This window comes from Phyllobates terribilis, unplaced genomic scaffold (genome assembly GCF_046119375.1).
Source record: "Phyllobates terribilis strain yellow unplaced genomic scaffold, ASM4611937v1 Scaffold_1__5_contigs__length_1240528914, whole genome shotgun sequence".
Taxonomy (NCBI): domain Eukaryota; kingdom Metazoa; phylum Chordata; class Amphibia; order Anura; family Dendrobatidae; genus Phyllobates; species Phyllobates terribilis.
Genome location: NW_027362761.1, coordinates 559,162,734 through 559,187,184, shown reverse-complemented (window position 1 = coordinate 559,187,184; position 24,451 = coordinate 559,162,734). Strand labels below are relative to the sequence as shown.

Genomic DNA, 24,451 nt, shown 5'->3' with positions numbered 1-24,451 from the left:
CAATAGTCTCCTCACACGTTTCCCCATCCCTCCTCATACATTTACCGTCTCATTTTCCATACTGCCTCCTAACACATACCCCCGACTCACCATACGGTGTCTGCTGCCATGCCATCACCGTCGATCCCCATACTGGGTCCGCATACATTTTTTCCTCACTCCTCATACTGTGTCTGCACCCATCCCCCATACATGCCCCCATCTCACTTCTTGATCCTCATAGTGTCTGCACCTGTTCCTTCCTTGCTCCTCAAACTTGTGTCCTCAAATCATCCGCCCTTTACACTTAGGCCACGGCCCCACTATCAGTATTTCGTCAGTATTCGGTCAGTATTTTATCTCCTAAATCTCCTACACACAGTAAATCTCCTCCAGCTCCGTTACACTGAATCTCCCCCACCACAGTAAATACCCCCCACACTGTAAATCTACCCCAGCCCCGTTACACTAAATCTTCCCCACACATTAAATACCCCTTCATACAGTATATACCCCTGCCACACACAGTACATAACTCCCCTCACACATTAAATAACCCCTAACACACAGTAAATACCCCCCCTATACACACAGTAAATACCCCCACACAGTAAATACCCCCACCCATACACAGTAAATACCCCGCCATACGCACAGTGAATACCCCCACCCATACACAGTAAATACCCCCACACACAGTAAATACCCCGCCATACGCACAGTGAATACCCCCACCCATACACTGTAAATACCCCGCCATACGCACAGTGAATACCCCCACCCATACACAGTAAATACCCCCACACACAGTAAATACCCCGCCATACGCACAGTGAATACCCCCACCCATACACAGTAAATACCCCACCACACACAGTAAATACCCCGCCATACGCACAGTGAATACCCCCACCCATACACAGTAAATACCCCACCACACACAGTAAATACCCCGCCATACACACAGTAAATACCCCCCAACACAAACAGTAAATACCCCCCCACACACAGTAAATATCCCCCAGACCCCCGTTACAGTTGATCTTCGGTGTCTTCAGTGGAGCACTTTCCAGCAATGTTCTGTGTGCTTCTGGGTGCCGGCGAGTGATGTCAGCACCATAGTCATATCACCTGATCACGGTGCTGGCGTCGCTGTGACCCAGCGGTCAAGTGCTTCAATTGTACTCGCATCTGAAGGATGCAAGTACAATCACTGGGAGCCGGAGCGCTGTACGTTCTGTGAGCCGGCTGTCAGCTTGGCCACTGAGTCAGAGAACGGCCGAATCCCAGTCCAGGGGCGGCAAAATGCAAGCGCCGAGGGAGACACCTCGGACCGTTGCATAAGGCTGCCCGACTGCGTCCCCCTGCCAACTGCGCCCGGGTCACCTGCCTCTGCTGCCTCCCCCAGATATGTCTCTGGTCCACCTATAAATTATGTTGGTTTGGAGAAGGACAGGAAATTTAAAAAAAAATCACAATTCTTTTGTTCTCAAATGTGCTGAGCTGGCTGAGATTTCTTGAATTAGTCCCTTCTCCATGTAAAACACAAGACAATTGAACATGTGCACTGGGACGTCTGGAGAGGGAGCTGTCGGCCAAACAAGGGTCCTGGAAACATCCAACTAATGGCCCCCATACATATTACAGGAAGGTTGGCCAAACCCAAGGGCTTATGCTGGAGCAGCCGACAATGTGCTCTGTATGGGGACCACACATATAACCGGATTCATGTATATGGGGGAGTCGGGAGAGATATGTGTTGTGTGGACAAGCGTCCGGTCTACAGACAACTGGTGTATGGGCACCTGAGACTATGGCGACTTATCATCCAGAAAGTCAATCTCCAGCCTGCTGCAAAAATGCCCCTCACTGGAGGGGAAGCAAGAAGAAAAAAGAAGAAATGTAAAACAAGACACAAATCCAGACAATTCTCATCCAAAACTTTATCTGGTATCGACCAAGAAAATTACAATCAGTAAAAGTATAAACCACATTTAAGAAAAACACAGATGAGCCGCAGGCCCATTGCTTCTTCTTCTGGGACTTCTTGGCGAACAGGTTGCTCTGCTGTCGGATGCCTTGCTTGTTCTTAGTCTTCTCCTTCATGTGGATTCTGAAGACCAGGAGTCTCCTGAGGGTCCATCTCTCTGGCCGGCAGCTCAGAATGACTTGGAGATATGTTTCCTTCAGTTCAGGGAAACAAGAGAGGAAAAAGATGAATGTGATGTAATAACAAGACAAAGCTAAAAACATGGATGAGAAATCATGAAAATGCAAACTGCACAAAAATGACCCCAATAACCTAAGTGCTGTAGTATTAACCTCTTTAAAGCCCATGACGTATTAATACCCGTCAGTGCCTTGGGCTTTAAGAGCCTGACCCGTATTAGTACGTCATGGCAATCGCGCGCGCACACAGGCTGTGCGGGCGCGGTCGCCGTCAGGTGTCAGCTGATTGTCACAGCTGACACCCGGTACTATATGCAGGGAGCGGTCCCGCACCTCTCCCAGAACATTAACCCCCGCAATTCTGCGATCGAAGTCGATCGCAGCATTGCGGTGGCTAAGGGGAGGTGATCGCAATACTCACCTCCTCTTCCGGCCTCCAGCGCTGTCTGCCGCGGCTTCCCGGATGTTGCCATGACGACCCGATGTCGTCATGACAACATCCGGGTCACCAGACAGCAGGAGGATTTTTTGATCATGCGCAGTGCATGACCAAACTGTCTTCTCACTGTGCAGCGCTGATAGCCTGCATAGAACAGGTATGGTGCTCCATCCCTATGATATGCAGGCGATCAGAATAAAAAAAATTAAAGTCCCATAGTGGGACAAAGTAAACAAATAAAAAACTGTCAGAAAGTGAAAAAAAAAAAAAAAAAATTGTAAAAATATATAAAAAAAAATAATAATAATCAACCAAAAATAAAAATATAATGTGCCCATCAATAAATGCTATTATGAAAAAAAAGCAAACAAACAATAAAAGTACACATATTTGGTATCGCCGCGTCCGGAACGACCTGACCTATAAAATTGTCCCACTAGTTAACCCCTTTAGTGAACACGGTAAAAAAAAAAAAAAAAAAACGAAGCAAAAAACAATGCTTTATCATCATACTGCCAAACAAAAAATGGAATAACACGCAATCAAAAAGACGAATATAAATAAAAATGATACAGCTGAAAACGTCATCTTGTCCCGCAAAAACAAGCTGCCACACAGCTCCATCATCCGAAAAATCAAAAAGTTATAGCTCTCAGAATAAAGCGATGCAAAAAAATATTTTTTTCTATAAAATAGCTTTTATTGTGTAAAAGCACCAAAACATAGAAAAACAATATAAATGTGGTACCGCTGTAAACGTACTGACCCGAAGAATAACGCTACCTTATCAATTTTACCACACGCGGAGTAGAATAAAAAAAATAAAAAATTAAAAATTCCTGAATTGTTGTTTTTTGTTTATTCTGAGTCCCAAAAGCTGGAATAGAAAGCGATCAAAAAATGTCACATGCCTGAAAATGGCACCAATAAAAACGTCAACTCATCCCGCAAAAAACAAGCCATCACATGACTCAATCGGCCAAAATATGGAAAAATTATAGCTCTCAAAATATGGCGATGCAAAAACTTGATTTTACAAAATATGTGTCTCTTAGTGTGTGACAGCTGTCAATCATAAAAACCCGATATGATTCTGGTATCTCTGTAGTCGCACCGACCCGAAGAATAAGGTCGTCTAATCACTTATACCGCACTAGGATCGGCGTAAAAAATAAATGCTAGGGCTGGGGTTGGGGTTGTTTTTTTTTCCAAAAGTAAAAAAAAAAAAAAGATGACGATATGGCAACTAGTGTTGAACGCAAGTGCTCGCTACTTGTGTTTGCATCGGGTGCTCGGGTATGCACTGAGTATCGCGGGTGCTCGAGTCTCCGCCCAAAAAAAACCTCGCGGGGATTGCCTGCCATGCACGAGCGATCCCCGCATGTTTTTTGTTTAATAACCGTGAAACATGCGGGCGGGGACTCGAGCATTTCACTTGAGCACCCGTGATACATGGTGCATACCTGAGTACCCGATGCAAACTCAAGTAGCGAGCACTTGCGCTCAAGACTAATGACAACTTATTCAATATAATGACCTAATGTTATCAAATTCTGTGTCGTACCTCTGGGTTCAAAATGTTCACTATACCTCTTGATAAAATCCTTGAGGGGTGTAGTTTCCAAAATGGGGTCACTTGTGGGGGGTTTCCACTATTTAGGCACATCAGGGGGTCTCCAAACGTGACATGGCGTCAGCTCTCGATTCCAGCCGATTTTGCGTTCAAAAAGTCACACAGTGCTCCTTCCCTTCTGAACTCTGCCGTGGGCCCAAACACTGTATTTTCCCTACATATGGGGTATTGGCGTACTCAGGAGAAATTGCACAAAAGTTTTTGGGGTCCATTTTCTCCTCTTACCCTTGTGAAAATAAAAAAATTGGGGCTAAAACATCATTTTTTTTCTAAAAAGTTTGATTTTTTTATTTTCACGGCTCCATGTTATAAACTTCTGTAAAGGACTTGGGGGTTCAAGGTGCTCTCCACACATCTAGATAAGTTCCCTGAGGGGTCTAGTTTCCAAAATGGTGTCACTTATGGGGTTTTCCACTGTTTAGGCACATCAGGGGCTCATCCGCTAATTATTCAAGCAAATTTTACAATCAAAAAGTCAAATGGTGCTCCTTCTCTTCCGAACCCTGCCGTGCGCCCAAACAGTGGTTTTCCCCCACATATGGGGTATCTGCTAACTCAGGAGAAATTTCACAACAAATTGCATAGTGCAATTTCTTCTGTTACCCTTATTAAAATGCAAAAGTGGGGGCTGAAAAACATTTTTGTGGGAAAAATGTTGAAATTTTATTTTTACGGCTCAATGTTCTAAACTTCTGTGAAGCACCTGGGGGTTCAAGGTGCTCACCACACATCTAGATAAGTTCCCTGAGGGGTCTAGTTTTCAAAATGGTGTCACTTGTTGGGGGTTTCCACAGTTTAGGCACGTCATAGGCTCCCCAAATGCAACATGGCGTCCGCTAATTATTCAATCAAATTTTACATTCAAAAAGTCAAATGGCGCTCCTTCCCTTCCGAACCCTGCCGTGCGCCCAAACAGTGTTTTTTCTCCACATTTGGGGTGTCTGCATGCCCAGGGGAAATTGCACAACAAATTTTGGGGTCCATTTTTTCCTGTTACCCCTGCGAAAATAAAAAAACTTGGGTCTAAAGTAACATTTTTGTGAAAAAAGTTAAATGTTAATTTTTTTCTTCCATATTCCAAAAATTCCTGTGAAGCACCTGAAGGGTTAATAAACTTCTTGAATGTGGTTTTGAGCACCTGGAGGGGTGCAGTTTTTAGACTGGTGTCACTTTTGGGTATTTTCTGTCATAAAGACCCCTCAAAGTGACTTCAAATATGATGTGGTCCCTAAAAAAATGGTTTTGTAAATTTTGTTGGAAAAATGAGAAATCGCTGGTCAACTTTTAACCCTTATAGCTCCGTAATAAAAAAAAAATTTGGTTCCAAAATTGTGCTGATGTAACGTAGACATGTGGGAAATGTCATTTATTAACTATTTTGTGTGACATCTCTCTCTGAATTAAGGGGATAAAAATTTAAATTTTGAAAATTGCAACATTTTCAAAATTTTCGCCAAATTTCCGTTTTTTTCACAAATAAATGCAAGTGATATCGAAGAAATTTTACCACAATCATGAAGTGCAATATGTCACGAAAAAACAATCTCAGAATCAGCGGGATCCGTTGAAGCGTTCCAGAGTAATTACCTCAAAAAGTGACAGTGGTCAGAATTGTAAAAATTGGCCCGGTCATTAACGTGCAAGCCACCCTCGAGGGTAAAGGGGTTAAAGAGCCTGAAAAACGGGGAATGTGAAAAGACCTGGGACTTGTCAGAAATATGTCATGTTTTACCTGGTCTAAAAATAACTAAAAAAAAGAAACACCAAGATTCAAGGGATCAGCGGCATTTTATAACAGGTAAAAAGTGTACAAATTTATGGCAAGTGACTGGTATTAAGTATTGTGGATGATTACCAGATGATTTCAAATGAAGAGTTTATTGAACGTCTTGTATTCGACCAATTGGATCCTCCCCGGGAAGGTCTACGCCGGTGATAAAATCTACTTACTAACAGAGCTCCCGACCGGACACAAAGAACTGCAGCTCATGGAGGAATGAAGCTTCTTTCCTTCTCAGCCAAGAACTTCTTATATCGGTCCCGCACGGCCTCTATCATGTCCTGATATCCGTCAGAAAGAGAGAAAATTAATTATGAATTAAATAAAATTTAATGAGGAAAAAAAATCCTGCTGCAAACAAGAAGCATTTGTAACAAAGCACAGCCATTATTTACAGAGCGCAATTGTTTTTCTTTATTCTATATTAGTGGCCGCTCTGTGCCAAAACTTGTACAAATTACTGCAGCACTAATATAGTCTGTGCAGAGTGCACCCAAGTATTCCCCAATTTCTTACTCCACCGCCCGATTGCCCCCACAAGCACAATGCTGCACTGCTGTCACCTGCCTGGTACAGGCTCCATTATAGGCTCCTTTCAGCTGTTGTTCACCAAAATGTGAAATAAGCCGAGTACAGGGTTTCCCATGTCTGAGTGCAGGGGTGGAGAGCAGAGAGGATCAGACAGGGACAGGCCCATACACAGACTGCTGGTATATAGGGGGTGAATCTCGCTGAACAGCAGCTACAAGTGTGCCCCAAAGCTGTATGTGCTTTAAGATGCAAAAGACACCAAGGGTATAGCTACATATATATAGGGGTTTTTCAGCAAGGACCAGTTGGTCAGTGTAAAATACCCATAGTATCATGAATTGTGTGCTATATGGACATAAAATATGAATGGCAGACCATTCGGTTAAAACACACAGCAACCAAGAGAATCACCGAATGTAGGGTCCAATTATAAGCATGACATATTTGAATCCATGAATAAAAAACCTTTATTACAGAAATGGTTACAATGGCACAACAAGCACAAGAATGCCCACTTTCAGAATAGTAAATCAAGAACTAATACATCAAATATCAAATATGCATAGAAACAATGTCTATACAACAGATAATAAAAATAGAAACGAGGACCGCCAGCCCATATAAAACATGATGACCTGTCATATTACAACATCATAAAGAAAAATATGAAAAAATTATTATGTGTAGATGAAAAGAGGCGCCAATTTAGATGCGCACTACATAGTGCAATGTGCCCACCAGTTTATGCAAAAGATAATATAACAGTAACGTATAATATAAAGCATGTGCTAATGTTAGTGAACATGCACACCAAATTGACACAAAAATAATGTTGCTATGTTGCTGAATGTAAAAGCACCTAATGTGGGGCCACCTCAGATGTAAAAGGAAGTAGTTATAAAGGGAGAAAAAGGAAGAAAAGCGGCATAATATACCTGATAGGCAGTCCAGGAACTGAATGCGGAGCGCTCCTCGACGCGCGTTTCGGACGCAAAGTCCTTCGTCAGGGGGTAAAGTTCCTTGGAACCGGAGAGGTTAAAAAGGATTGTGTGGCCAATCGGATATAGACACAGGTGTAGATGGTAGTAGGCTGACCGCAAAAAACATTGCCGGAAACATAGCGGCACATAGGCCGGAAGGGGTGGATACCTTAGATGATAGACACGCCGGCAATGCATACTCACCAATGCAGAATGGTCGGACTGAGTTATCGCGCATGCGCCGTCAGGAGGGACCGGAGATCGCGGGCTTCCGCGTCATGTGACAGGCGACGTCGGAAGAAAGCCGAGTCACCTGACACATAGAGAGACAGAGCACAAGATGCCCGGAGCACAGGCAGCGCATGCGCAGAAGAACGGCCATAATGCATGGATGCACCAAACAGATCCACGCAGTGAATGCTAATGATATTTATGATTAATAACCTTGGATAGCGGATGATATATATGAAAAAAACCCTATATTAATCCCCAAATTTGTGTAAAATTGTATAAAATCAGTGAAAGTGGGGATGTGCTATACTAGTTGCGATATAGCCTGTTTATCAGGTAAAAAAATAATAAATAAAAAAATAATAAATAAAAAATGAATAATAAAAAATAATAAATAGTGAATATAAAAATAAGTGACATGGAAGGATCGAATAATCAATGTGCTTTAAGATGTAGCAGAGCTAGCAGCTATCTCATTATGTTGGCACAATGTTCATATTCTCCTTTGCAGAATAGTTTATATATGCATAGAGTGATGTACTTATTATGTTCGGCTATCAGATTACTAAAGAGTTAACTATTCAACCCTGCGTTTCATATATGGCAATAAGGTCACATGGCTATACCACTTGACCAAGATCCTGAGCTTAGTACTCAGAGAGCGAGAAGGAGACAGGAGAGGGTAAAGTGTGGCGTCCTTGCCTGGAAGCTGAAGGAGCAGGTAGGAAGTTCAGAGCTCCTATGTATGATGAGAAGACCACAGCCTCAGCTGCAATCAGCTTTGTAATAGACTGTGCAGATAAGCAGAAGCTAGGACTCAGGAATCACTGCACCGTTTGTGTATCTGCATCATCATACTGGAAAGTAACTGTGCTTGCTGCATTGAAAGAGAAACTCTGCTGAATCATCTGTCTGGAATTACCTGTGTTTGTTTGCAAGAAGTAAAGTTTACCAATAGCCTATCCGTCTCTCTGTTTTCTGGACTATCGAGTGCATAACATAACATCACACCAGGAAACAGAAGTTACTACAGTGCACACTGGCGTCACAAACTACATTTTCTTTTACTTTTGTTCCTGCCTTAGTGAATTGGTAATACCCGCACACCACCTGTGTGTGATCTGTGGCAGAGATCACTGGCAATACAATCTTTTGCCGTGCACAAACAGGATCCTTCCAAATGAAAGGTGCGCAAGAAACCCCAGCCATTGTGACTGCCGAGCTTAATGAACTGTACATGTGCTAATGGCCCCCGCAAGGACAATCACAGCATCAGAAGGAAGTCCTGCCTTCTTCATGGTGCTTCAGCCAATTTCAGCACAGCATACCAAGTAAGGGGAAGCCCGACCTCATACACAGATTACAGTGCAGCATCAGTGATTCTTGCAGTAATATAGAACCAGATCATAGTAAAAGGCACAGCACCCCTGGAAGAGGATAAGCCAACTGTACCGGCATCTGACTATAATAGACTGTACAAAATGTCTGATGATAAAGAGTGTGATCTGTCCAGCAATAGTGAAGCTTACAGCATGGCCCACACAATGCCTATAACTATGCCATATTATTTTGGAGCACTATGGCTCCCAAGCTATAAAGGAGATGCCCATGAACTAAGAGACTTTAGAGAAAAGATGCAAGCTATGTTAAGGCTTTATCCAGTGTCCACAGAGCAGAAGGTGGAAATATTAATTGGGCAATTGAGTGGAGCAGCTCTAAGGTAGGTGAAGTCCTTGCCCTTTACTGAGAAAAGAACTGTGGAACTAATCTTTGAGAGACTGAGTGCCACTTTTGATACCAGAACTCTCCCAGAATTAAAAGTGCGATTCTTTGGCAGAAAACAGCAGCTTGATGAGTCACTCAGAGATTTTGCTCTTAGCCTGCAAGAAGCACTGCATGCCATACATCAGGTGGACCCTCATGAAGTAATGAATACAAATCACGCACTAAGAAACCAGTTTGTAGAAGTGGCAAGGACAGAGTCTATCAAAACGCAACTGAGAATACTGTCACTGCAGAACCCAGACAGCTCATTCTTAGACTTCAAGGAGATGGCCATTAAAGTCCTGGGAGTAGAAGCAGATTCCAGCCAAGTTCCCACTTGTAGTAGCACATGTAACCAGCCTAAGAATCAAATGAGTGCTTTCCCTAAAACTGAAATAGTGCCACCAACTGGCATCAAAGAAACTGTTACCAATTGTGTTCAAGTTCAAACCCATGATGCTGCAGGTGACCTGCGTGAACAAGTGGTAGAACTCACCAAGAGACTGACAGTGGTGTGTGAGGAGCTAAAAGATTTACAGCAACAGCAGTATCGGTAACTTGAAGACTTCTGGATCCACAGAGACAGATGGCTCTATGGCTCTGAGAAAGTGGCTATGACAACCCAGGCAGATGGCCTACGGATCAGTTTGACTTTCGAGGGAGGCCTGTCTGCAGGAAGTGCCGGAGAAGTAGGGGTGCCAACAGTTAGACTGGAATACCCCGAGGGGGAGGGCCAACCCTCGGGAGAAGAACACTTAGGTCCAGACTGTCCAAAATGGGCCCCTAAATATATTGGCAGTTGTCTAGTAATCACCATTGAAATCAACAGAATTCCAATATCAACTTTGCTAGACACTGGCTCACAAGTCACCACCATTCAAGCCTCCTACTATGAATGCCACTGGAAACATGACCAGTTACTGCACTTTCCAAAAGCCTCCATAAATGTTATCACCAGCAATGGACAAGCTGTCCCCCCATCAAGGTTATTGGGAACCCACCATAAAAATCGGCCAAGCGAAACTTCCAAGACAGGGCCTAATTGTTGTTGACGTCCAGGATGATGGATTTCCCCCTGTTGTCCTGGGTATGAACGTTCTGCAAAACTGCCTGCAAGAGATGCTGGATGCCCTACAGCATGAACTGACTCTGGCCCCACTCACAGAAACAGAGGTAATCCAGAGGACCATCCACGTACTGCATGGACATCAAAAGTTTTCTGGTCCAGATAGAACTATTGGTGTGGCCCGGGTGGTGAGTAGACATCCTATCTTTTTGCCCACGGGTGCTGAGACGGTGGTTTGGTGCAAAGCACGAATAGGTCCATGAGGTCAAGACTATGATGTGCGGGTGGAACCGGTCCCGCCGAATCGTGAAGTGTCTGTTCTGACAGCCCGAAGTCTAGCTACGGTAACCGGAGGGAGAGTCCCTATTCGTCTGCTGAATCTTAGTGATCGACAGGTGAAGTTGGGAAAGTACCACGCTGTTGCCAAACTGCCAAGAGTGTCCGCCCAGGATATCTTGAGTCATGAGGCACTGAACTGTCAACAAGGTGCCCAGACAGAGGTTAGTCCCGTGAAAACCCCTGAAATCCCATGGTGGAAAGAAATCCATGTGTGAGACCAGAACACCCCAGACCAGTGGAGGAGTGGAGTTCTAAAGGTCGTGAAAGAACACCATCAAGCCTTCAATAAAAATCCCATGGACTTTGGGAAAATGGAAGTCATCCAGCACACCATCCCCACTGGTTCTCACCCATCTATTCGGCAAAGACATCGGCCCATCCCCCCAACGATGTTCCAGCCAGTGAAAAAGCTAATCCAGGACATGAAAACCACAGATGTTATCAGAGACAGTTACAGTCCCTGGGCAGCACCACTTGTCCTTGTGAGAAAGAAAGATGGGAACATCCATTTCTGTGTGGACTATAGAAAGCTGAATGGTGTCACCCACAAAGACGCCTACCCCATGCCACGTATTGAAGAGTCCTTCACAGCTTTAAAGTCTGCTGCATTCTTCTCAACATTGGACCTGACCAGTGGGTATAGGTAAGTACTTGTAGCCCCAGAAGACCGAGAGAAAACAGCCTTCACAACGCCTATGGGTCTGTTTGAATTACATTTTATGCCATTTGGACTGTGCAATTCCCCAGGAACTTTCCAAAGACTAATGGAATACTGTCTAGGTCACAAGAACTTTGAGACTGTCCTGATTTACCTGGATGATGTGATTGTGTTTTCCAGAACATATGAAGAACACCTTGAGCACCTGTCAGATGTCTTCAAGACTCTCACTAGCTTTGGTCTACAAGTCAAACCCTCTAAGTGCCACCTATTGAAACCAAGAGTGCAGTATCAAGGCCACATAGTGAGTTCTGAAGGAGTGGTTCCAGATCCTGAAAAGATCGCCGTTGTCCAGAAGTGGCCTGTCCCTACTACTGTCCTAGAAGTCAGAAGTTTCTTAGGATTTGCAGGACACTACCGCTGCTTCATTAAAAATTTCACCCAAATTGCTGCACCCCTGCAAGAACTATTGAGAGGTCATTCTGCACATTAGACAAGAAATAGTCAATTGATCACCTGGACTGAAGAACTGGATGTCTCTTTCAATCAACTGAAGAAAATGATGACAGAAGCTCCTATCCTGGCCTACCCTGACTACAACTGTCCATTCCACCTTTATACTGATGCAAGTAAGAAAGTATTAGGTGCTGTCCTTGAACAAGTTCAAGATGGTAAGGAGAAGGTAATTGCCTATGCGAGTCGTTCCCTCAGACCAACAGAGCAAAATCCTGAGAACTATAGTTCCTTCAAGCTTGAGTTCCTCGCATAGGTATGAGCAGTGACAGAGAAGTTCAGAGACTACTTGGCGGCTACTCCTTTTATAGCCTTCACGGATAACAATCCATTGGCACACTTGAACATAGCCCGACTGGGAGCCCTAGAACAGAGATGGGCATCACGACTGGCAAATTACCAGTTCAGTATCAAATACAGAGCAGGAAAATGCTGACGCGGTGTCCCGTCTTCCGACTTGTACACAGCCTGAAGGTGATGATTGGGAAGAAGTGGAGATGCCAGTTTTCCACCAACTGCCTGTAAAGCAAAGAGCCCGTGGGTTAAGACGAAATCTTCAGTCTTTATCCCATCAGCAAGAGCAACAGTTGCAAACCGACAGAGTCCAATAGATCCAAATCCAGGAAGAGAGTAGTGCTGAACTCTCTAAAAGACACCCTCAGTAGAAGGAACGGACTCCATAGACGCCAAGGTAGCTACAACTGTGGGGACCTTGAGTTGAACAGACTTTTGAATTAGTGGAAATGGCTATTCACTGAAAAAGGACTGCTGGCTCAAAGAACCATTGATCCAGCTACCCATGAGCGAGTAATCCAGATCGTTGTGCCAAGGCAAGATGACAGCATTGTCTTAGAAGCATACCATAACCAATCTGGACATTTTGGTTGTCACAAAACTGAGTCCAACTTCTGAAAGAGATCCTATTGGGTCAGAATGAGAAATGATATAGAAAAATGGTGTCGTGAATGTACCGCTTGTACCTTGAGACGTGGAGAAAGCTCTGATCAGAAAGCACCTTTGCATCCAATTGTCACTCACAAGCCATTGGAGTTGGTTGCATTGGATCATGTGAAACTACAGCCTAGTGCAACTGGAGTCTCCTATGCCCTGACTATCATCGACCACTATACAAAATTTGCTGTGGCAGTGCCAGTGAAGGACATTACAGCGAAAACGACAGCCAAAATCTTCTGGAAGACTTTCATACTGTTATGCACACGCCCGGACTGACTGGCGTGTGCGTGTTTAGTGATCCCACTGGACCATGAACCGGAGAGTGCCTGGAGGGGCGTAACTAAGTATCTACCCGATCCGACCAAGGTCGCATGATGGCTAACGACGCCAGTGCACCAGGGAGGAACCGAGCAGAGGGACCAGGTGCTGCTCCAGGTCAGACCCCGGACACAGCTGTTGACCCACACCGGAGAATACAGGAACAGGCAGGTTAGGCTGGCACACTGACTGGTGGGTATAGGCAGGCACGGCTGGTATGCAGACAGGCGGGCACTGGTAAGCACTACTGGTATGCAGGCAGGGGGTACTGGCAAGCACGGCTGGAGTGCCGACAGGGAGGCACTAGCAGGTTGGAGCACAGACTGGATAAGGTCCAGTACAGACTGGGACTCAGGAACAGAACTGCAGATGCGGTAGACAAGCAGAGCAGAGCGAGACCACCGGAGCGGTGAACAGGAGCAGAGCAGGGCGAGGTCGCCGGAGGGGTGAGCAAGAGCAGAGCAGGGCGAGACCGCCTGGAGCGGTGAGCAAAGGCAGAGCAGAGCGAGACCACCTGGAGCGGTGAGCAAAGGCAGAGCAGAGCGAGATCTCCTGGAGCGGTGAGCAAATGCAGAGCAGAGCGAGACCGCCTGGAGCGGTGAGCAAAGGCAGAGCAGAGTGAGACCGCCTGGAGCGGCGAGCAAAGGCAGAGCAGGCAAGAACCGCCGGAGCGGCGAGCAAAGGCAGAGCAGGTAAGAACCGCCGGAGCAGTGAGCAAGGCAGAGCAGGCAAGAACCGCCGGAGCGGTGAGCAAGGCAGAGCAGGCAAGAACCGCCGGAGCGGCGAGCAAAGGCAGTGCAGGCAAGAACCGCTGGAGCGGTAAGCATGGCAGAGCAGGCAAGAACCGCCGGAGCGGTGAGCAAGGCAGAGCAGGCAAGAACCGCCGGAGCGGTGAGCAAGGCAGAGCAGGCAAGAACCGCAGGAGCGGTGAGCAAGGCAGAGCAAGCAAGAACCACCGGAGCGGTGAGCAAGACAGAGCAGGCAAGAACCGCCGGAGCGGTGAGCAAGGCAGAGCAGGCAAGAACCGCCGGAGCGGTGAGCAAGGCAGAGCAGAGGGGACAGGACTCTGTTCACACGGAACAGACTGGAAGGGAAAGGCAGAACCAGATACACACAAGATACTTGCAATGAAGTAGCGAGTGGACTCTAAACTCACAAACAGAAGTACAGCGACAACGAGTAGGAGTTAGCTGCAGGTTCAGACTCTGCAGAAAAAGGGAAGATACGGACATAGATAAAAACAGGAAACAGGCTAGGAGAGTGTTCAGACAGGAACTGAGTGTTCAGACAGAACCTCACACTGCAGCGAGATACAGGAGCGAGTCTGGGTATGTGGCCCCCAGAAAAGGCGGAACGAACAGGCTAGGAGCATGTTCAGACTGGCCTGGAAATACAGCCTCCAGGAAGGCGGACAGACAGGCAAGAAAACACAGACAACAGGTCTAGATATGCGGCCCCTAGAAGGCGGGACGAACAGGCTAGGATACAGTTCAGACAGGAACTCCTACTGAAAGAGATACAGGAGCCAGTCTGGGAATACAGTCCCCAGAGTGGTGGAAATAGACAAGAACAGAACAGGACCTGACACATTCAGAGTCAAGGAGAACACTGAATGAAAGCGTTGCTCAGGCATCAGCTTCCAGTTGAAGCTGGTTTAAATATCCAGTGACTGACAGAAATAGGCTGAGGACGCATCAGGGGTGTGCCTACAGCAGCTACAAGAAACAGGAAGTGACCGGGCCGCCGCCCTAAGCAGTCAGAACAGAGACAAACAGACAGCATGGAAAGAAGCCAGGCTAGCAGACTGGACTGATGATCAAGTCTGCGATCTTGCATAGTGGGAGATGGTGCCCTATGCAAGAACGCCGCCAGGTATGTTACACATACAACCTTATGGATATCCAGAAAAGATTCTAACTGATAAAAGTGCTGCATTTGAATCTGAACTGTTCCAAGAACTGGGTACCCTCTATGGCTGTAAGAAAGTGAGAACAACTGCATATCATCCACAGGTAATGGTTTGTGTGAGCGGATGAACCAAACTCTAATTGACATGCTATGTGTAATACCTGCTCAGCAGAGAACTGATTGGCTAAATGTACTGTCAGAATTGGTCTACCTATACAATAACTAGGTCCATTGTTCCACCGGGTATACGCCATTTTACCTGATGTTTGGTAGACAAGGAAGACTACCAGCAGATGTTGCTTTGGAAGTGCAAGTTCCAGAGACAGTTAACCTTTTGTCACAAACTGATTGGGTCACAGACCATCAGCGAAGACTAGAAGAAGCAAATGCCATTGTGGAAGAGAGAATGAAAGTCATTTGTCAGAGACAAGAAGAGAACTACAACGTGAATACCAAAGCAAAACCCCTGACAGTCGGAGATCGAGTCTGGCTTAAGAAGAATCATCGCAACAGCAAATTGGATGAGAAGTGGGAAACTTGCCCATACATCGTTCGAGCTATACCTCTGCCTGGAGTAGAAATCTACAATATCTCTAAAGAGAATGGAGAGACAACCAAGGTGGTGCATCGTAGCCAGCTGAAGCTTTGCCTGACAGATGACGTCCAAGATCCCTCCAGAGATGACAGCGGAGATGACATCGCCAACCATCCACCAGATGACTTCAGAGATGATTCCAGGAAGAATCCTGCAGAGAATGCCGTTCCAGATCAGGTATCCCCTGACAAAAGGTCAGCAACAGCTCCAGAAGGTAATATGTTCCCTCTTGGATGGCTATTTGGTCCTTGTTTGCAGTGGTCTATCCCACAACCTGTCTGCCAACAGTATGAACATGTTGACTCTCAGTCACCCCCCACTGAATATATTGACTCTGAACCCCTTGAGGATGAGCCCTCATAAGGTACCACAAGTGACTCATTGATAAGGTCAGAGAGAGTGACCAAAGTCCTGTGCCAGCAAGATACCTTAAATGACTGAGTTAATGCTTTACTGTATGTACTTTAATTGGGACTATTAAATGAGAAAATAGCCCACTACAAGAGACTGTTATACTACAGCCCCATGTTCTTCATTTTCTTCATTTTATGCAACGTTCATGCTACATGCCTTCAAAGACTTTTGAATGATGTTATTTGTTCCAGGTTACTGCACTTATTCAGAGACTTATGGACTCATAATATTTCACTGTTTGCATTTTATGTGTGTTTCTCTTATAGGTTATTCCAAAACTCAGTAAGACAAATATGCATGAGGACATGCATATTTTTAAAGTGGGTGAATATGTAGTGCCCCAAAGCTATATGTGTATGTGCCTTTAAGTTTGCACAATGATCTTATTCCCCTTTGCAGATAATGTACAGAATGGTTTATATATGCATAGAGTGATGTACTTATTACGTTCTGCTATCAGATTACTAAAGAGTTAACTATTCAGCCCTGTGTTCCATATATGGCAATAAGGTCACATGGTTATACTACTTGACCAAGATCCTGAGCAGGGCCGGCTCCAGGTTTTCTGCCCAGGGCGAAAGAGTCTCAGTGGGCCCCTTTAACACATACCACGATTCATGATGCACAGATACCGCAGAGAAATATATATATAGTACAATGCAAAGATTTCACTTCTTACATTACATGAGCGATATCTATTGTAAATTCCACAATATCTCAGAAACCGGCGAATCGCTCCACACAGTATACTGGCCCCCATAAAATGCTCCACACAGTATACTGGCCCCCATAAAATGCTCCATACAGAATACTGGCCCCCATAAAATGCTCCATACAGAATACTGGCCCCCATATAACGCTCCATACAGAATACTGGCCCCCATATACCGCTCCATATAGAATACTGGCCTCCATATAATGTTTTGTACAGTATACTGGCCCCCATAAAACGCTCCGTACAGGATACCGGTCCCCTTATAACGCTCCATACAGGATACTGGCCCCCATATAATGCTCCATACAGGCTGTTCCCCCCCACATAATGCCCTATGCAGGCTGTTCCCCTCTTATAATGCCCCTTGCAGGCTGTTCCCTCCCTTATAATGCCCCATGCAGGATGTCACCCCCCCATATAATGCCCCATGCAGGATGTCACCCGCCATAAAATTCCCCATGCAGGATGTCACTCTCCCCCCATATAATGCCCCAAGCAGTATATCACTTCTACCCCCCCCCATATAATGTGTAACATTCCTGGTGGCGTGCTGGCATGGCTTACCACCTCCCACCATGCAAGACCGCCATCTTACTTATCAGTCCAGGCTGCACACTTTGCTCTAGTACCTGCTGTATGCATGTCTCTTGTCTGATTGCCTAGGGCGGCGGCGCGGTTACTGCCTGATTCTTATAGTTACTTTGTGCACACTCCTGATGCATCCCCAGCCTATTGTTGTGAGTCACTGGATACTTAAACCCCCTCCACCCAGTAGGAGGTGCCTGAGCAACACTTTCTTTCAGTGTGTTCTGTGCAACTGAGTTGCTAGGTCCTGTTCTGTATCTTGTCTGTTTCCGCCACCCTGGGGGCTGTATACCCAGGCCTGTTACCTATATCTGTGACTTTTAGTCTGTTCTGCCAACCTGGGGGCTGTATACCCAGGCCCGTTGCCTGTATCTGTGACTTCTAGTCTGTTTCCGCCACCCTGGGGGCTGAGTTCCCAGACTTGTTCTTGTATCTTGTTCCTGGTGCAGTTCCTGTCTGAACAGTGTCCTAGCCCGTTACTTGTTTGTCTTTATGTTCGTATCTTTCCTTTTCCTGCAGTGTCTGAACCTGCACCTAACTCCAACTCATTGTCTCTGTACTTCTGTTTGTGAGTTTAGTGTCCACTCGCTACTTCATTGTAAGTACCTTGTGTGTATCTGCTCTGCTTGTCTACCACACTTGCGGGTTTTGCTCTGCTCTGCTTGTCTACCACACCTGCGGGTTTTGCTCTGCCCTGCTTGTCTACCGCACCTGCGGTTTTGCTCTGCTCTGCTTGTCTACCGCACCTGCGGGTTTTGCTCTGCTTTGCTTGTCTACTGCACTTGCGGGTTTTGCTCTGCTCTGCTTGTCTACCGCACTTGTGGGTTTTACTTTGCTCTGCTTGTCTACCGCACCTGCGGTTTTGCTCTGCTTGTCTACCGCACCTGCGGGTTTTGCTCTGCTTTGCTTGTCTACTGCACTTGCGGGTTTTGCTCTGCTCTGCTTGTCTACCGCACTTGTGGGTTTTACTTTGCTCTGCTTGTCTACCGCACCTGCGGGTTTTGCTCTGCTCTGCTTGTCTAATGCACCTGCGGGTTTTGCTCTGCTCTGCTTGTCTACCGCACCTGCGGGTTTTGCTCTGCTCTGCTTGTTTACTGCACCTGCGGGTTTTGCTCTGCTCTGCTTGCCTACTGCATCTGCGGGTTTTTGCTCTGCTCTGCTTGTCTACCGCACCTGTGGGTTTTGCTCTGCTCTGCTTGTCTACCGCACTTGCGGCTCTGTTCCTGTATCCCAGTCTGTACTGGTCCCTATCTTTCCGGCGTTCATACCTGCCAGTACCCCGCCGTGCCTGCCAGTACCCATCTGTCTGCATACCAGCCGTGCCTGCCAGTACCCATCTGTCTGCATACCAGCCGTGCTTGCCAGTACCCACCTGTCTGCATACCAGCCGTGCCTGCCAGTACCCACCTGTCAGTATGCCAGCCTAACCTGCCTGTTCCTGCATTCCCTGGTGTGGGTCAACAGCTGTGCCCAGGATCTGACCTGGAGTAGCACCTGGTCTGTCTGCTCGGTTCCTCCCTGGTTCACGGAGTCGACTGAGCTGCTGTGCGACCTTGGTCGGACTGAGTTGATACTTAGTCACGCCCCTCCAGGCACTCCTCGGTTCATGGTTTAGTGGGATCACTAACCACGCTCACGCCAGTCAGTCCGGGTGTGAGCGTAACATAATTCCACATGCAGGATGTCCCTTTCCCCCATATAATACCCCATGCAGGATGTCCCTTTACCCCCCATATAATGCCCCATGCAGGATGTCACCTCTCCCCCAATATAATGCCCCATGCAGGATGTCCCTTTCCCCCACCATATAGTGCCCCATGCAGGATGTCACCCCTCCTCTTTTTATAATGCCCCATGCAGGATATCACCTCTCCCCCCCATACAATGCCCCATGCAGGATGTCACCTCCCCCTTATGATGCCCCATGCAGGACGTCCCTTTCCCCCCATATAATGCCCCATGCAGGATGTCACCCCCCCTTATAATGCCCCATGCAGGATGTCCCTTTCCCCCCCATATAATGCCCCATGCAGGATGTCACCCCCCTTATAATGCCCCATGCAAGATGTCCCTTTCCCCCCCATATAACGCCCCATGCAGGATGTTCCTTTTCCCCCATATAATGCCCCATGCAGGATGTCCCTTTCCCCCACCATATAATGCCCCATGCAGGATGTCCCTCCCCCCCATATAATGCCCCATGCTGGATGTCACCCCCCATATAATGCCTCATGCAGGATGTCACCCGTCCTCTTTATAATGCCCCATGCGGGATATCACCCCCCTCTCTTTATAATGCCCCATGCAGGATGTCACCCCCCTCTTTATAATACCCCATGCAGGATGTCACTCGCCTCTTTAAAATGCCCCATGCAGGATATCACCCCCTCTCTTTTTAATGCCCCATGCAGGATGTCACTTCTTCCCCCCATATAATGCCCCATGCAGGATGTCCCTTTCCCCCCATATAATGCCCCATGCAGGATGTTCCTTTCCCCCAATATAATGCCCCATGCAGGATGTCCCTTTCCCCCCACCATATAATGCCCCATGCAGATGTCCCTCCCCCCATATAATGCCCCATGCAGGATGTCACCCCCCATATAATGCCCCATGCAGGATGTCACCACCCCCTCTTTATAATGCCCCATGCAGGATGTCACTCCCCTCTTTATAATGCCCCATGCAGGATGTCACCCCCCCCTCTTTATAATACACAATGCAGGATGTCACCCCCCCATATAATGCCCCATGCAGGATATCACCCCCCCATATAATGCTCCATGCCTCCATACATTAAAAAATTAAAAAAATCAAATACTCACCTCCCGCTCTGCGCTGTGACGACTCAGGGGAGGACGCAATGGAAAGACATCACAGGGAGCGCACAGCAGATCTGCGGAGACACGGGGAGAGGTAAGTATCCAGCAGCCGGGGCCCTGAGCAAGCGGAGGAGTAGGGTGGGCGCTGGCACTGCTCTCCTCCACCCATAGCCCAGCGGGATGCCCGACCTTGAGTAGGCCCACAGCCTGCTCAGGGCCCCGACACATGCCTGAGCTTAGATCTCAGAGACAGAGAGATGGAGAGTGAGACATGAGAGAGTAAAGTGTGGTCTTGCCTGTGATAAGCTGAAGGAGCAGGTAGGAAGCTCAGAGCTCCTATATATGATGAGAAGACCACAGCCTCAGCTGCAATCAGCTTTGTAATAGACTGTGCAGATAAGCAGAAGCTAGGACTCAGGAATCACTGCACCATTTATGTATCTGCATTATCTTACTGGAAAGTAACTGTCCTTGCTGCATTGGAATTGAATCTCTGCTGAATCATTGTTTGTCTGGATTTACCTGTATTTGTATGCAACAAGCAAAGTTTATCAATAGCCTGTTGGCCTCTCTGTTTTCTGGACTATTGGGTGCACTCCATAACATCACACCAGGAAACAAAAGTTAATACAGTGCACCCTGGCATCACAAACTACATTTTCTTTTACTTTTATTCCTGCCTTAGTGAAGTGGTAATACCCGCACACCACCTGTGTGACCAATGGCAGAGTAGCGCATCACTGTCATTACATAAGAAGCTTCTGGACCGGAGGTGAGACAGCACTTCAGCACCGTGTTTGAGAGAGAAGGAAGAAAATAAGCTAATGAAGAATATTTATAACATTCACAAGTCTGCAATGTGAGGAGGATAATTACATGAAGAAAAGTTTAGTTACTCTTTCAACCAGGGGTCTCAAACATGAGGCCCGCGGGCCGCATGCGGCCCTTCAGGCTGCTTCATGCGGCCCGCAGGCACCTTAGACCCCGATCGCGGCCCGGTCCAGGAGCTGCCGGCAGCTGCGCTTCAGTTCAGTGTATTGCCGCGCAGAGACCGGCTCTCTGCACAGCAATACCAGTGCCAGCCGCCGGCCTATCAGAGGCCAGCAGCTGACATCTGCGTCCCAGCGCATCAGAAGGTCACTGACATGCGCAGATGTCAGCTGCTGGCCTCTGATAGGCCGGCGGCTAGCACTGGTATTGCTGTGCAGAGAGCCGGTCTCTGCGCGGCAATACACTGAACTGAAGCGCAGCTGTCGGCAGCTCCTGGACCGGGCTGCAATCGGGGTCTATGGTGCCTGCGGGCCACAGGTACAGAAAGGACGCCGAGGGAACGGAGGACAGGTGAGAAGAATCTTTTTTTTTTCCCTTGTATGTGTAGAACGGCACAAGGGACCGTCCTCCAAGATGGGGACCTGGCTGGGGACAGTCCTAAAAGATGAGGACCAGGCTCGGGACAGTCCTAAAAGATGAGGACCAGGCTGGGGACAGTCCTAAAACATGGGGACCAGGCTGGGGACAGTCCTAAAACATGGGGACCAGGCTGGGGACAGTCCTAAAACATGGGGACCAGGTTGGGGACAGTCCTAAAACATGGAGACCAGGCTGGGGACATTCCTAGAAGATGGGGACATTACAACAAGATGGGGACCAGGGTGGGGTATTACTACAAGATGAGGATATATCTACAATATGGGGACCGGTATGTGACATTATGACAATATGGGGCCCAGTATGGAATATTACGACAAGATGGGAACAAAGATGGGGGACATTACAAGATGCAGACCAGGGTGGGGTACATTACTACAATATTTTGGCAGAAAAACTTCAAAATAAAGCATGAAAAAATATTTTGCTACTAAAAATGCTGCTTTATATCTAAACTAAAGTAAACAAAAAAAGGGCATGTTTTATTATCGCCACATCCATAACGACCCAAGCTATAAAAAATAAAACAGCAAAAATGTTCAAAAGGTGTATAGGAAAAAAAAATGGTATCATTAAAAATGTCACTTTGTCCTTCAAAGAATGCGGCCCCCCAAATTAAATTTTTTTCCGTGTGCGGCCCATATACCCAGCCAAGTTTGAGACCCCTGCTTTAAACCAACAATCAGTAAGCTCGAAACCCTCTGGGTGCAGCGTCCCCAACCGGAAAACTGCCCCAAGGTCCACCTGTGACATCAACGCCCCTGTGCCGGACCCCTGATCAGTTGTACTGCAGACTCAGATGATTGATAGTGACACTACGTCAGTTCTTTCCTTATGGCGGCACTAGCTGACCATTCTGTGAATAGGACAGGTGCCGGATCATTCAGTCCTTTCCCTCTTCCCTAACGTGGAGCAAACATTCTTCTGACCAGACAAACATACAACCCCCTTTTTTTCTTCCCATTTTACTTCCTTCATTAATTTCTCCTCCAACATTACTGACAACTCCAAGTTCCATAGTTTGATAGTCTCATCTCCTGCCTTTATATGTGGAGGAGACAATAAACAGCTGTATACATCCTAAACCTAATTACAAGGACTTTCTCTGTAACTCATGATTCTCAGCGTTTGCCCTGTAACTATCCACCTTTTCTCTTTCTTGTACATTTCAGACACTTTATTAACATGTTAATCATATTTCCTAACTTACTGCATTCCTCTTCATCTGACCATACATCACCGTTTAAAGAATCACAATCACTTACTTGTCTGCTGCGTCGCTTCTTGGATTGTTTTTTACTCGCTGTTACTTGGTCTTATTTCACTGTTTGCTGTCCTCTCACCACCTTCTGCCGCTCAGTGTCCATATCTTGTTGCACCTGTCGCTGTTTTAATCCTTGCAACAAGAGACAGTGTGCAAGTATGACTTCACATGTGACATTTCCAAGACCCTTTACTGTTGGCATGCCACCGGAGCACAGCTTTAACCGTTAGCGTGCCACCGGAGCACACCTTTTCCCGTTAGCATGCCACCTGAGCACACCTTTAACAGGGTTTTTCTGTTTTTGCTTTTTCTTTTTTGCTCCCCTTCTTCCCAGAGCCAGAACTTTTTTATTTTTCGGTTAATATGGCCATGTTGTACTTTTGAACGACACCACTGGTTTTACCATATCATGTGCTGGAAAATGGGAAAAAATTCCAAGTGCGGTGAAATTGCAAAAACAATGCAATTCCACAGTTGTTTTTTGGGTCCTTTTCTTATCACGTTCACTGATTGCTAAAACTGACCTGACATTCTTATTCTCCAGGTCATTCCGAGTTCGTAGACACCAAACATGTATAGGTTCTTTTTTATTTAAGTGGTGTAAAAAAAATCTAAAGTTTGCAAATTTTTTTTTTTTAAAATGGTGCCATTTTCCAAGACCCATAGCGTCTCCATTTTTCGGGATCAGGGGCCGGGTGAGGGCTTATTTTTTGCGCACCGAGCTGTCGTTTTTATTGATACCATTTTGGGGTAGATCCAATGTTTTGATCGCCTGTTATTGCATTTTATTGCAATGTTATTGCGACCAAAAAAACGTAATTCTGGCGTTTAGAATTTTTTTCTCGTTACACCGTTTACCGATCAGATTAATTATTTTTTTATATTGATAGATCGGGCGATTCTGCACGTGGCGATACCAAATATGTTTATGTGTTTTTTTTTTAATTATTTTATTTTAAATGGGGCAAAAGGGGGGTGATTTAAACTTTTATATTTTTTTTATTTTTTTTATATTTTTAAAAACATTTTTTTACACTTACTGCATGCTTCAATAGTTTCCATAGGAGACTAGAAGCAGCAGTTGTCAGATTGCTTCTACTGCATAAAGGCGGTGAGCAGATCGCCTGTATGCAGCAGAAATGCTCACTTGCTATGAGCGCCGACCACTGGGTGGCGCTCATAGCAATTGAGACATGACAACCACAGGCGTCTGCTGCAGACCCTGGGTTGTCATGCCCACCCATTGGTGACCCGTGATCACGTGACGGGGTCACCGATGGGCGGGGCCTAGGATGCGCTTCCTGGAAGCGCAAGTTAAATGCCGCTGTCAGAGATTGACAGCGGCATTTAACATGTTAACAGCCAC

General features: G+C 46.4%; 1 long non-coding RNA gene across 1 annotated transcript; it reads right to left on the bottom strand.

Annotated features, from left to right (window-relative positions):
• Positions 1–1,907: 1,907 nt before the first annotated feature.
• On the bottom strand, positions 1,908–23,506 carry LOC141168886 (uncharacterized). The gene is made up of 4 exons (XR_012252279.1): positions 23,087–23,506; positions 20,397–20,467; positions 6,171–6,281; positions 1,908–2,163 (listed from the first exon to the last, which is right to left on the bottom strand). It is a non-coding gene; the product is annotated as an uncharacterized lncRNA (long non-coding RNA).
• Between the last annotated feature and the right edge of the window lie 945 nt (positions 23,507–24,451).